The sequence below is a fragment of the Lampris incognitus genome, chromosome 20 (assembly GCF_029633865.1).
Source record: "Lampris incognitus isolate fLamInc1 chromosome 20, fLamInc1.hap2, whole genome shotgun sequence".
Lineage (NCBI taxonomy): Eukaryota > Metazoa > Chordata > Actinopteri > Lampriformes > Lampridae > Lampris > Lampris incognitus.
The window spans coordinates 10,953,577-10,966,980 of record NC_079230.1 but is presented as its reverse complement, the minus strand read 5'-3'; the positions used below and the strand labels follow the sequence as shown (position 1 = coordinate 10,966,980).

The following is a 13,404-nucleotide window of genomic DNA, read 5'->3' as shown; positions in this document are numbered from 1 at the left end:
GACTAATTTTTGTAATCTCTCTAGTAAAATATCTTGATCTACAGTGTCAAACCAGATCGGCTAGCCTTCACTTCCCATGCGTATCAGTGAGCATGTGGCACCCATGACCCTGTCACTGGTTCACAGGTTTTCCCTCCTTGGGCCACTTTTGGTAGGTACTGACCACTGTATAGTGGGAACACTCCATGAGACCTGCCATTTTGGAGATGTTCTGATCCAGTCATCTAGCCATCACAATTTGGCCCTTGTCAAACTTGCTCAGATCCTTATGCTTGCCCATTTTTCCTGCTTCCAACTCAACAACTTCAAGAACTGATGGTTTACTTGCTGCTTAATATAGTATCTCACTTACCTGTCAGGCATTTTAAGGTTTTGGCTGATTGGTGAATCTGAAATAATTTTAGTCAGCGCTTTCATTTGATAGTGCAGTAGAGAAAGAGGAAGTGCAAGTTAGACAAAGTTCAAAGAGAACAAAGCTGAGTTAAAACAAAAGATGCTGTGATAAGACCTAAGCCCACATGCTGCCCGCTTACCCGCTTGACCCACCATGATGCCCTTCTTAAGTTACTCTGAAGGCCATCCATTTTCAATAACATATTCATCTTGTTTTTAAGTAATGGTGATGGTCCCAGTTGAACTTAACATCACTAATCAACAGTGAGTGGTATAAGTGATACTAGCAAGACATATTACTACAATGCTAGCTATCAGCTAGCTCAAATCTAACAAGATTTGATTGATGTGTGTGTGTGTGTGCGTGCGCGCGCGTGCGTGCCATGCATGCATGGCTCTCTGTCTGTCTGTCTGTCCATCTGTCCGCCTTTACTGTATGTGTGTTTGTCCAGGCTGTAAGTGCCCGTAGTGAGAAGATCGTTGCAGAGGAGGTGAAGTGTAAGGCCATGGCTGAAAATGCCCAGAGAGACCTGGACGAGGCCCTGCCTGCCCTGGAGGAGGCTATGAAGGTGGGAATCTGATCCATTGCTCCTTTTATGTTCCTTTCGCTTCAGCCTACTTGGCTTAGTCTCTGCTCTTTGTGCTTTTGTGTCTCTGTTTAACGATCTCTGCAGTGGACTAATTGCCTTAATGTTTGATGCTTGGCATGTTTGATCTTGACTCTTTCCATATTTCGTTTTATCTCTATTCTGTGGCCGTGTACTTACCGGATTGTTAAGTGCTGCCTGTCTCTCTACAGTACATAGAGTATGTTTTAAAGGCAAACTAATTCCCTTGAACATAAGGAGTAATCAGTTAAGGAAATATTTTGATTAAAGCATTTCAAAATATTATTTCCCTAAAACCCTGCTATACAGGGATCCTCTTTATCATTGACCGAACTTATGCTGATTATTACCGATGTAATGACAGTAACTTCAAAAACCTGTGCTTTCTTGTAATTGTCCCTGTCTGATCGCGGTACTACAGTTCTCAAGCAAGCATGTCGGATCATTTTCTCCTCCCATCTTTGTATTCTTTTCATTTTTCACAATTACAGAACACCACAATGGAAGAGTTTGTATTTGCCATCGCTTCTGAGAGTTGGCGGTAAGCTGTTTTTGTGTTTGTATTCACATGCGTTGTTTCAAAAACTGAAAGAAGTATAATGCACCTATAAAAGGATGTATTGAACAAAAGTTTAGGTTTTGCTGTGCTCCCTACTTTTGACCTCAGGTAAAGGCTATTAAATTACTTTCTCTAAAGTAGGATTAAATGTCCGTATCAATTTGTTAGTCAATATGTAAATGTACACATTTATGGAACAAATCTTGACCCAGTATGCCCTGACACCCCCCTCCTGTTTTCTATTGCTCATTAGGCCCTGGTGTCTCTGAATAAAAAGGAAATGACTGAGATTAAGTCATACGGCCGTCCCCCAGCACTGGTGGAGATGGTGAGGCAGGCGGTCATGATCCTCCAGGGCAAGGAGCCCACCTGGGTAGAGGCTAAGAGGCAGCTGAGTGAGAGAGGGCAGTGGAGTGGGGTTGGGGATGGAAGAATGGAGAGGAGATAAGATAATAAACGTGATCAAGTTGAGGCAGAAAACAAAATGGCAAAGGTGTAGAGATGGGCTAGCAGAGTGGAAGCAGTAAACGTATAACATTACTAACAAAAAAAACAGTAAGTAGATGAAACAGAGGAAATGAAAATTACAATTGAACTGAATAACACTGAGAGATAGATAAAAAGAGAAACAAATGGACTTTTTGAAACTTTTGTGAATTTCTGAGCTTTGTGTGTGTTCCTTTGACGTATGCGCCCCCTCCCGCCTCCCCCTATCCTCAGGTGAGGGGAACTTCATCAAGACGCTGGTTCACTTTGACAAGGACAACATCTCGCACGGCGTACTGAAAAAAATAGGCTTGTACTGCACCCAGGCTGACTTCCAGCCAGAGATCATTGGCAGGGTGTCACTGGCCGCCATGTCCCTCTGCATGTGGGTCAGATGTCAACTGACCATCACCAGTATACACTTTCTCTCACACACACACACACACACACACAGGATATTGGTATGCAGCCTGAAGACATATAAAGACAGAAGAGGGGAAAGGTCCACTTTTTTATGTGTTTTTTTGGGGGGATTTCTTTCCCTCTTTTTCTCCGCAATTGTACTTGGCCAATTACCCCACTCTTCCCAGCCATCCTGGTCGCTGCTCTGTCTATTTCGTTGCCTACTAACACGACAATCATTTTTTCAAATATCTTCAACTTAGGAGCTTTATATCCTCATCTCAAAATCATTCATTAGCTAAACCTGGCATTTCTATATTAGAGGTAGCAATCACAAGACATTGTTATGATAAAGGTTCAATTTCAACTCTGTATGACATGTTTAGGTCCGGATCTGATGATTCATCTGAATCAAAACTGAGATTATGGGAGGAAGATATAGGGGACGTAATATCTTTAGAAGACTTGAGTGAGGCATGTAAGGAGGCACAGAGGCAGACAATCAGCAGTAGCTTGAAATTCATACAGTGTAAATGGCTGATGCGGACATACATAACTCCTGTTGAATTACACAAGTTTAATGATAACATTCCTGATACTTGTATCAAGTGTAAGGAGACAAGAGGAACACTATATCATTGTATATGGCAATGTGTGAAAGTGAAAACCTTTTGGCAAGATGTTATTAATATGATTTATCAAATTTTATCAAAGAAATTACCATTGGATCCCAAGCTTTTTATTCTTGCTCTATAGCCTACCAACCCACGTTTACAAAGCAGTGGGTTCAGGTTCATAGACATGTGTATATTACAAGCTAAACATATAATTGCTCTTAACTGGAAAAATGTTGATGGACCAAGAATTGGAGTGTAGATTAAAGATATGGCGTCAAACATGTCTAACATATATTGTTAGATGTAAGCAAATTGTTTTTGATGATATCTGGAGACCCTTTATGTACTTCTTAAGGCATAATGTTAATGTTGGCAACTTGCTTCAGCAAGAACAAGCTCTGGGGGAGTAGGGTAGCTTTATATGATCGTGTACATTGACCAGAAAAACACCCTTTAAATATTGTTTCTTTTTACTGTTTTGTTTTTCTTCTCGTTACTTTAGGTTATATGATTTATTTATTTTATATAATTATCTTTTATGTACTTAAGGTTTTAGGGATTGGGTTATGGGAGGGACAACAGGGTGAAAAATGTTTGCTGTGTTCTGTACTGTTGATGTACAATTTGATGTGATTTGCAAACTGAAAACCAATAAATATATTGTTCAACCCCCCCCCCCCCCCAAAAAAAAAAACACGAGGATCGCCGGGTCCCGGTCACTGGTCCCTCTTCACATAGATGGCCTTTTTGACTCCCCCGCTCAAACCAGCATTCCTCCCTATCAAGGATGTGCACATGCTCATCCTTGAAAGGGTGACCACTGGCCTGTAGATATAGGTGTAGACTGTGGGGTCCTGTGCTGAGGTGTTAGCTCTTCTGTGTTGTGCCATCCCCTTGGCCGGCATCTGTTTGGTCTCCTCGATGTACAAGTCACGGCGATCCTCCTGGTTCTTAACAGCGTACACTATATTGCTGTTTGTGCTGGGGGACTCGATCCTTGGGGTGGACCAATTTCTGGCACAGTGTGTTTTGGGGTTTCAAAGCAACCAAAAGGCCCTAAGAGTATATGTGTCGCCATCTCACAATGCTGTGACTGCAACTGTTCCCCAATCCTCTGTGAATAGTACACATGGCCACTGAAACTAGGTAACGGTCGCACCTATTTGAATATGAAACCAGTTGTTGGTTTCGGTCATTATGTAGCTGTGTTGTTTACAAGGTGGGGATACCTGCAGTCAGCTGAGATTGACGAAGTCACTCAGATGAGTGATGAAACGTTTCTCCCACTAAACCATGTGTCCGGATGAACTGATTCACCTTTCTGTGATTTCCTTACCTGGATTACTGAGCATACATACAAGGAATTATTAGCTCTTATTCATATGTCGTCTTTCTCTCTCTGCCTGTGTTTCTCTCTCACTCTCTCCCTCTCCCCAGGTGCGGCACTTAGAGGCACCATGTAGTCTGGCACCCTGGAGGACTTGAGCTTTCATGACTTTGATTTTAACAGAGCAGGTCAAGTAGAGCGTGGTGATTTCGGTGTGTTTGCACCTGTCTCCAGTCAGCGTAATTAGCTCGAGACAGATTTAAACCCAGCTGCACCCCCGCAAAGACACACACGAGAGCCCGGGAGAGAGCTGAAGACTGCAGGGGCACAGACTCGCATAGCTCTTTCCCTCATGAGACTTTTATGTGGACGTCTGTGTTTAGTCTGTTAAATGGTTTTTAATACGAGTGTTTTTAAGGTCTTTGTTTTAATAAACGGGCTATTGCTCCATCATTCTCCATCTGTGTCCATGTCTCTGTGCCGGGTAGCCCCTGCCGCAGCGGAGGTTTGCCAAATAGACATCATTTAAGTAAACAGAGATGTGGCCTCATAAGCTTTAGTCATCAATCCTCACTACTCTTCTTCACCGCTGAGCTGCTGTCAGTGATAAATGATCAGAAACACAGAACTGTCTGAAGGGCATTTTGAAGCAAATCCAATTTGGCGTTCAGCATGCTCTTTTTTTAACCATTGTGTCTTGTGTTTCAAGATGGCCACTGGGGGTGGACCACCCCCCCAAGGTCAAGCTCTGAAGTGGATCAAGAATGTGGGGATGAAGAGAGTAAGAGCCGGCCAATTCAGTTTCATAAGTAGAGTTGTTGATGCTTAACTCTTATTCTGTGTAGTGGTGATGAAGGTCCTGGAACATCATGGCAAATTGTTGATTTCTGGTGCTATCTTGTGTGCTTTTTTGATTTATTTTATTGTTTTTTTGTCCAATGGCTGTGTATTCTACACAGGGAAACCCTCCGAATCGTTTCAATATACTTGAGAACTCCTGCTACATTGCAGTAATATCCAGCAATGTATTTTACAGTTTGTTTTGCGCATATTTGCTGTAGATGGATGTCACAAAACTTATTTTTTAATACTCTGATGCTAATTTTCAATGGCAGAACTAAACAGGTTTACTAAGGCAAGGATTACCCCCAAAATTGTTCACAACATTGGACTAGAAACACCATCTCTTCTTGAATACCTGTATTCCCTTATAATTCATCTCTGGGGCTAATCAGGGGTAAAGATAATGGTGATTTTCTTTTGAACAAATCTCAGTAGCTTAAATAATGAGCGCACTTTGGCTAGCCCTGTCTAACCTGCATAAAATCAGCCACATTGCTTATTCCATTATCCCCTCTGTGAGCTGAGAAACAGCACAGAGCCGGGAGGGAAGTGTCTCTTTTTCTAAGGTCATGTTCCTTCATTATCACGGCCAAGACATCTTGTAATATCTGACGTCAGGGCGAGACATAGACTCTGTTTCTGTACCGATACCTTATGTTTGCCATCCATTTCCCTCCTGTTTTTTTTGTCTATCTATACTATCAGCATTTCCTGGTCAGCAGTATGTGTTGTCACGATACCTTTGGCCAGTTCTCCAGAAAGGGGTACCGTACTGTTATAGGACTGTCACGAGATCTGCTGGCCCGTCTTGCAGGCTGCACCGTTTAGTAACCCGCCCGTTGTTGCGGTGTTGAGTGTGAGCGCAGGTGTCTCCTGGGGGTTTATGAAGCCGGCACTTCCCATCAGTGGTGTGTCTTTTAGTTAGGCTCATCACACCACAAGGCAGCTCAACAGTGCAGCCAAGTGTCTGTGCTTGTACCAGCCAGACAAGCCAGTTAAGAGCCTGTTTTGGGTGTGTGTGTGTGTGTGTGTGTGTGTGTGTGTGTGTGTGTGTGTGTGTGTGTGTGTGTGTGTGTGTGTGTGTGTGTGTGTGTGTGTGCGTGCGCGCGCACCACAGATTTACAGTGCTGACTTACAACTGACAAACACAACTAAAACCTTTTTATCATCAAACCCCAGTCAAATATTAACAATTATGAACACCCAGCTATGCTACAATAACAGACTATTAGAAAAAGAAAGAAAGAAAACTACTTTATGTTGTCGATGTACCGTTGCTCAGTAACAAGGAAATGTGTTCTCTGCATTTAACCCAGCCTATTGTATAGGAGCAGTGGGCAGCTGCAGCACCCGGGGACCGACTCCAGTTCTTCTTTCCACTGCCTTGCTCAGGGACACAGGCAGGAGTATGAACCCTAACATGCATGTCTTTTTGATGGTGGGAGGAAACCGGAGCACCCGGAAGAAACCCACGCAGACACCATGCAAACGCCACACAGAAAGGACCTGGGACGGCCTGGGGTTCGACCCCAGGACCTTCTTGCTGTGAGGCAACAGTGCTAACCACTGGGCCACTGTGTTGCCCCATTAACAGGTGAACTGTTAATGTTAGCACTGCACGCAACTCACATGTCAGATTTATACTGACATTCTTCCACTAGCCACTTCATACCACAAAATCCATCAGCTAAGCACCATGAAAAAAAACCCTCCACAAGCTTCGCTTATCGGTTTTGTGCCCAGGTCCGAATACGTTTCTCTCATCTGCAACCACTTGCTTTCCCTTACCGCTGCCGCACAGTAAACAAATCGTACCATTCAAGTGGCTTTCTCTCAGCCTTTAACACGCTCAGAAAGGTCACCGGAGCACCGAAAAACATACATAAAGCTTGACAATGTTAGGTTTGTGTGGCTCCTGGTCCCACCCCCTCGGGGAGGAAAATGGAAGCCAGATTGCTTCATGCTGCTATCAACAGATATATTGCAGTTGAAGTGTATTACGGCCATATTTGAGGAAAGGGCCTTGACATTTGCGGGCATTCAGTTTGACTGGATATCAGATAAGATTAGCCGTCTGTGCTGTAAAGCCAGATGAAGCCGCAGAGGAAGTCAACAGGCGCTCACATTTTCTTCTTTTTCATCTGCCGCCATGGATAAACTGCTCTCTCGCTAAACGCAATACTTTTCCTGTGTTCATGTGCTGTCTGCAGATGGAAGGGGAGAAGTTGATCTAATCCCCCTTCCTCCAATCAGTTACCACCACCCCCCCCCCCACACACACACACACACAATTTTCACTTACATCTCCCCTAGTAACTCCTCTCTGTCTCCCCCCAATTTCACCAAATGTGTTCACTGTGTCTTGGATGCGTCTATGGCTTTCGTCTGTCTGACCTTCCCTCCATACATGCATACACTAACAACCCCACAAACTCTCCCTCCCTCCCTCCCTCTCTCTTTTTTCTCTGCCTTGCGTTCTCTCTTTCTTTCTGTCTTGTTCGCTATAGCTCTTTGCTCTGCCTCATTGCTTCCACTCCACTTGGCTGCTTGCTCACAATGCCACCACAGCGTGACATTTAGGGGACAATTGGGCCGTGGCAGTTAGCGAGTACGGCTGGGGCGTTTTAGAACGACGTGTCCATCTAAGTGTAATAGTCTAGTTCTTTTGACTCCATTTTTATCCCAATCACCCTCGCCTTTTCTTTCTTTTCTTTTTGGCTTGGGTCGTTCTCTCTCTCGCTCTCTCTCTCCCTCTCTCTCTCCCTCTCCCATTTCTTTCTTCTTCCTTCATATGACTTCCAACTTTCTTCTAATATTCTTTCTGTCTTTATGTGTGTGCCTTTTGTGTTCATGAGCGTGTGTGTGTGTGTGTGTGTGTGTGTGCGTGTTGGATGATCTGAAAGGTGATAGACCTGCAGATGCCTGACTTCCTGCGGACACTGGAGAACGCAGTCCAGTCTGGGTCTGGGAACCTGCTTCTACTGCAGAATGTCCAGGAAGAACTGGACCCTTCACTGGCACCCATACTCAACAAGTCCCTCACAAATCGGTCAGTTAGAGCACACGCACACACACACACATCTGTACACATAAACAAAACCCTTAATTGATCCTTATATAGGCCTATGTACAAACACACAGATGCACACCAATACAGACATACTCGCCCACATGCATTGGTCATTACAACCACACATATAAGCTCACACACACACACACACACACACACACACATATGAATTACTCAATAGAACCATAGACATACACACACACTATAGACACGTGGGAATGCCTGCAACAGTTGTGTGTGTGTGTGTGTGTAACTATTCTTTGTATGCATGCATGCAAAATATGCATTTATGTCGCCGAATTGTGTGTTTATGTTTATCAGTGTGTGTGTATGTGTATGTGTGTGAGTGTGAGAATATGTCCGTCCATTAGGTCATTGAACGAGGCCACAAGCTCCCCCCTGGATGACGTGCAGCTGGTGAATCCCCTGCAGATGTCCAAGGTGACGGCCACTGAGGTGTCTGTCCAACTGAAGAGCAGCGAGCAGACACAGATCAAGATTGATGCCGCCTGAGAGGTCAGCAGATGGGGGGTTGGATATAGGGGAAGCAGTGGGTTCGCCAAGCTAAGCCAGCTAAGATCACTGTGATCACACACATCACATCATCAAGACTTAGACTCTCTTGTACTTGGCCAGTCCACTTTATTGTCTTTCTAGTTGCAAAAGATGGTACAGGATATCTTTGTTCAGCAGTGGCATTGAAGAATGTTAAAAGGCTGGCTTTTCCTGGTGACAAATTGTTTTGGAGCAATACCAGGCGGTGGTGTTCATTCAACATCGTCATCGCTGATATTTTCTCATGCCATACGTAATGAAAGCACACGTCACTTCTCTAACGCTAACATATAGCAACACATTTAAATGGATAAATAAGGGCAAAAATATGGCTAACATGTTGATCATTAACCAATGATAGATAATATGCTGATCACCTACCAACAGTGTAAAAGAGTTGGCATCACTCTCTAACCACTTGATGTTGCTTGCTGGCATCAAATCACATTGTAACTGGGGTAAATTACAGTCTCATGCACATGTTTTCAAACTTCGAAGTTTGAACATGATGGCACAACATGATAGCCTTCCTTATTGAGTACAATTTTCTAGCAGCCTTCATTTAACGAATTTGCACAATTCAATAAATTTGTAAAAAAATTAACTTTAAAAGTGCTTTCATTGTTCTTCACTGCTTTGAAATGTAATTCGATTAGAGATATGTTAGAATGAATTTTCAGCTAGCGCAAAAACAAAAATTAAAAGACTGGAATTCCGGAATTCCGGTATGGTGCCATGAGAATAAAATGGGAAAGGAATTTAGAGGGTGATACAGAGAGGGAGGGGAACCCAGCCACTGAGGATACACAAGCCAGTGCATTCTTAGTGCTGGTCCCAAGCCCGGCTAAATGGGGAGGGTTGCGTCAGGAAGGGCGTCTGGCATAAACTCTTTGCCAAATCAAATATGCAGATCATGAATCAGATTTCCATACTGGATCGGTCGAGGCCCGGGTTACCAACTACCACCACCAGTGCTGTTAGCCAGCAGGGTACCGGTGGAAACTATGCTACTGTTGGGCGAAGGAGAAGGAGAGGGGGAAGGCATGTGCAGAGGCAGCGAGAGAGGAGGAAGGGTAAGAGTATGGAGGTGAGAGTCGGAACCTTGAATGTTGGCACTATGACTGGTCGAGGGAGAGAGCTGGCTGATATGATGGAGAGAAGAAAGGTAGGTATACTGTGTGCAAGAGACCAGGTGGAAGGGGAGTAAGGCCAGGAGCATCGGAGGGGAGTTCAAACTCTTCTAGCATGGTGCGAATAGGAGTAGAAATGGGGTAGGGGTAATTCTGAGGGAAGAGTATGTCAAGAGTGTGTTGGAGGTGAAGAGAGTGTCGGACAGAGTGATGAGTATGGCGCTGGAAGTCGAAGATGTGATGATGAATTTTATCAGAGCATATGCCCCACAAGTTGGGTGTGAGATGCAAGAGAAAGAAGAATTCTGGAGTGAGTTGGATGAAGTGGTGGAGAGTGTACCCAAGGAGGAGAGAGTGGTGATTGGAGCGGACTTCAGTGGACATGTTGGTGAAGGAAACAGAGGTGATGAGGAGGTGATGCATAGGTGTGGTGTCATGGAGAGAAATGTGGAAGGACAGATGGTGGTGGATTTTGCGAAAAGGATGGAAATTGCTGTGGTGAATACATATTTCAAGAAGAGGAGGAACACAGGGTGACGTACAAGAGTGGAGGAAAGTGCACAGAGGTGGACTATATCTTGTGTAGGAGGCGCCATCTAAAAGGGATTGGAGACTGCAAGGTGGTGACAGGGGAGAACGTAGCTAGGCAGCATCGGATGGTGGTCTGTAGGATGACTTTGGAGACCAAGAAGAGGAAGCGAGTGAAGGCAGAGCCAAAGATCAAATGGTGGAAGTTGAAGAAGGAGGACTGTTGTGTGGAGTTCAGGCAGGAGTTAAGACAGGCACTGGGTGGTAGTGAAGAGTTGCCGCATGGCTGGGAAACCACTGCAGAAATAGTGAGGGAGACAACTAGGAAGGTACTTGGTGTGTCATCAGGACAGAGGAAGGAAGACGAGGAGACTTGGTGGTGGAATGAGGAAGTACAGCAAAGTATACAGAGGAAGAGGTTGGCAAAGAAGAAGTGGGATAGTAAGAGAGATGAAGAAAGTAGACAGGAGTACAAGGAGATACAGCGTAAAGCGAAGAGAGAGGTGGCAAAGGCAAAGGAAAAGGCGTATGGTGAGTTGTATGAGAAGTTAGACACCTAGGAAGGAGAAAAGGACTTGTACCGATTGGCTAGACAGAGGGACCAGGTTGGGAAGGATGTGCAGCAGGTTAGGGTGATCAAGGATAGAGATGGAAATGTGCTGACAAGTGAGGAGAGTGTGCTGAGAAGATGGAAGGAGCACTTTGAGGGGCTGATGAATAAAAAAAAAATGAAAGAGAGGGTTGGATGATGTAGGGAGAGTGAATCAGGAAGTGCGGTGGTTTAGCAAGGAGGAAGTGAGGGCAGCTATGAAGAGGATGAAGAGTGGAAAGACAGTTGGTCCAGATGACATATCTGTGGAAGCATGGAGATATTTAGGAGAGATGGCAGTGGGGTTTTTAACTAGATTATTTATTTATTTATTTATTCATTTCTGTTTTTTTCTCCCAATTTAGTGGCCAATCGATCCCTATTTTAGTTCAAACACCCACCCTTGTACTGCATGCATTCGCCAACTGCATCTCTCTGGCTGGCAGTCTCGAAGGAGACGCCTCCCCACTTTCGTGACGAGGCAAATCCAGGCCGAACCACTGCTTTTTCCAACACACACAGAGACGTATTCATGCGGTGAACACAAGCTGACTACACCCCCCTCCCGAAAACAGCGTTGCCAATTATTGCTGCTTCATTGAGTCCGGCCATAGTCAGATCTGACGAGACTGGGGCACGAACCCCGGTCCCCAGTGGGCAACTGCATCGACACAAAGCCGATGCTTAGACCTCTACACCACCATGGACCTTTAACTAGATTTTTTTTAACACAATCTTGGAAAGTGAGGATGCCTGAGGAGTGGAGAAGCAGCATACTGGTACCGATTTTCAATAATAAGGGTGATGTGCAGAACTGTAGCAACTACAGAGGTATAACGTTGATCAGCCACAACATGAAGATATGGGAAAGAGTAATAGAAGCTAGGTTAAGAGCAGAGGTGGCGATCAGCGAGCAGCAGTATGGTTTCATGCCACGCAAGAGCACCACAGATGTGATGTTTGCTCTGATAATGTTGATTGAGAAGTATAGAGAAGGCCAGAAGGAGCTATATTTTGTCTTTGTGGATTTAGAGAAAGCATATGACAGGGTGCCGAGAGAGGAGGTGTGGTATTGTATGAGGAAGTTGGGAGTTGCAGAGAAATATGTAGGAGTGGTGTAGGATGTGTATGAGGGAAGTGTCATAATGGTGAGGTTGGAATGACAGATGGGTTCAAGGTGGAGGTGGGATTACATCAAGGATCGGCTCTGAGGCCTTTCTTGTTTGCAATGGTGATGGACAGGTTGATGGATGAGATCAGGCAGGAGTCTCCATGGACTATGATGACATTTGCGAATTATATTGTGATCTGTAGTGAGAGTAGGGTGCAGGGTGAGAAGAGCCTGGAGAGGTGGAGGTGTGCACCGGAGAGAAGAGGAATGAAAGTCAGTAGGAGCAAAACAGAATACATATGCATGAACAAGAGGGAGGACAGCAGAAAGGTGAGGATGCAAGGAGTAGAGGTGACAAAGCATATGAGTTTAGATACTTGAGGTCAACTGTTCAAAGTAACAGGGAGTGCAGGAGAGAGGTGAAGAAGAAAGTGCAGGCAGGGTGGAGTGGGTGGAGAAGAGTGTCAGGAGTGATTTGCAAGGTACCATAAAGGGAAGGTTTACAAGATGGTTGTGAGTCCAGCTATGTTATATGGTTTGGAGACAGTGGCACTGATGAAAAGACAGGAGATGGAGCTGGAGGTGGCAGAGTTGAAGATGCTAAGATTTTCATTGGGAGTGACGAAGAAGGACAGGATCAGGAACGATTATATTAGAGGGATAGCTCAGGTTAGACGGTTTGGAGACAAAGCAAGAGGCAGGATTGAGATGGCTTGTACATGTGTGGAGGAGAAATGCTGGGTATACTGGGAGAAGGATGCTGAATATGGAGCTGCCAGGGAAGAAAAAAAGAGGAAACGCCGAAGAGGAGGTTTATGGATGTGGTGAGGGAGGACATGCAGGTGGCTGTTGTGACACAGGACGATGCAGAAGACAGGAAGAGATGGAAACGGATGAGCCGCTGTGGCGACCCCTAATGTGAGCAGCCGAAAGTAGTAGTCATACAGAGAGGGAGGGGAAAAGATGAAGAGGGGCTAAGGAGGAAGAAGAGGGAAGGGAGGGAGGGAGGGAGCAGTAGAAAGTTATCCAGATTGTTAAAGACAGAAGGAGGAAGCCTGACCAAAGGAAGGAGATAATTGAACAACAAAGTGGAGGTGAATAACCACCCTGAATAGCAGCACTCACTAATAGCCTAAAATGTAAATGCAATTCACAAGCTAATGGGCCAGCTGAGATTTAGTTTTCG

General features: G+C 44.8%; 1 pseudogene; it reads left to right on the top strand.

Annotated features, from left to right (window-relative positions):
• LOC130130988 (dynein axonemal heavy chain 2-like) overlaps positions 1-13,404 on the top strand; it is a 334,340-nt pseudogene that overhangs the window by 271,863 nt on the left and 49,073 nt on the right.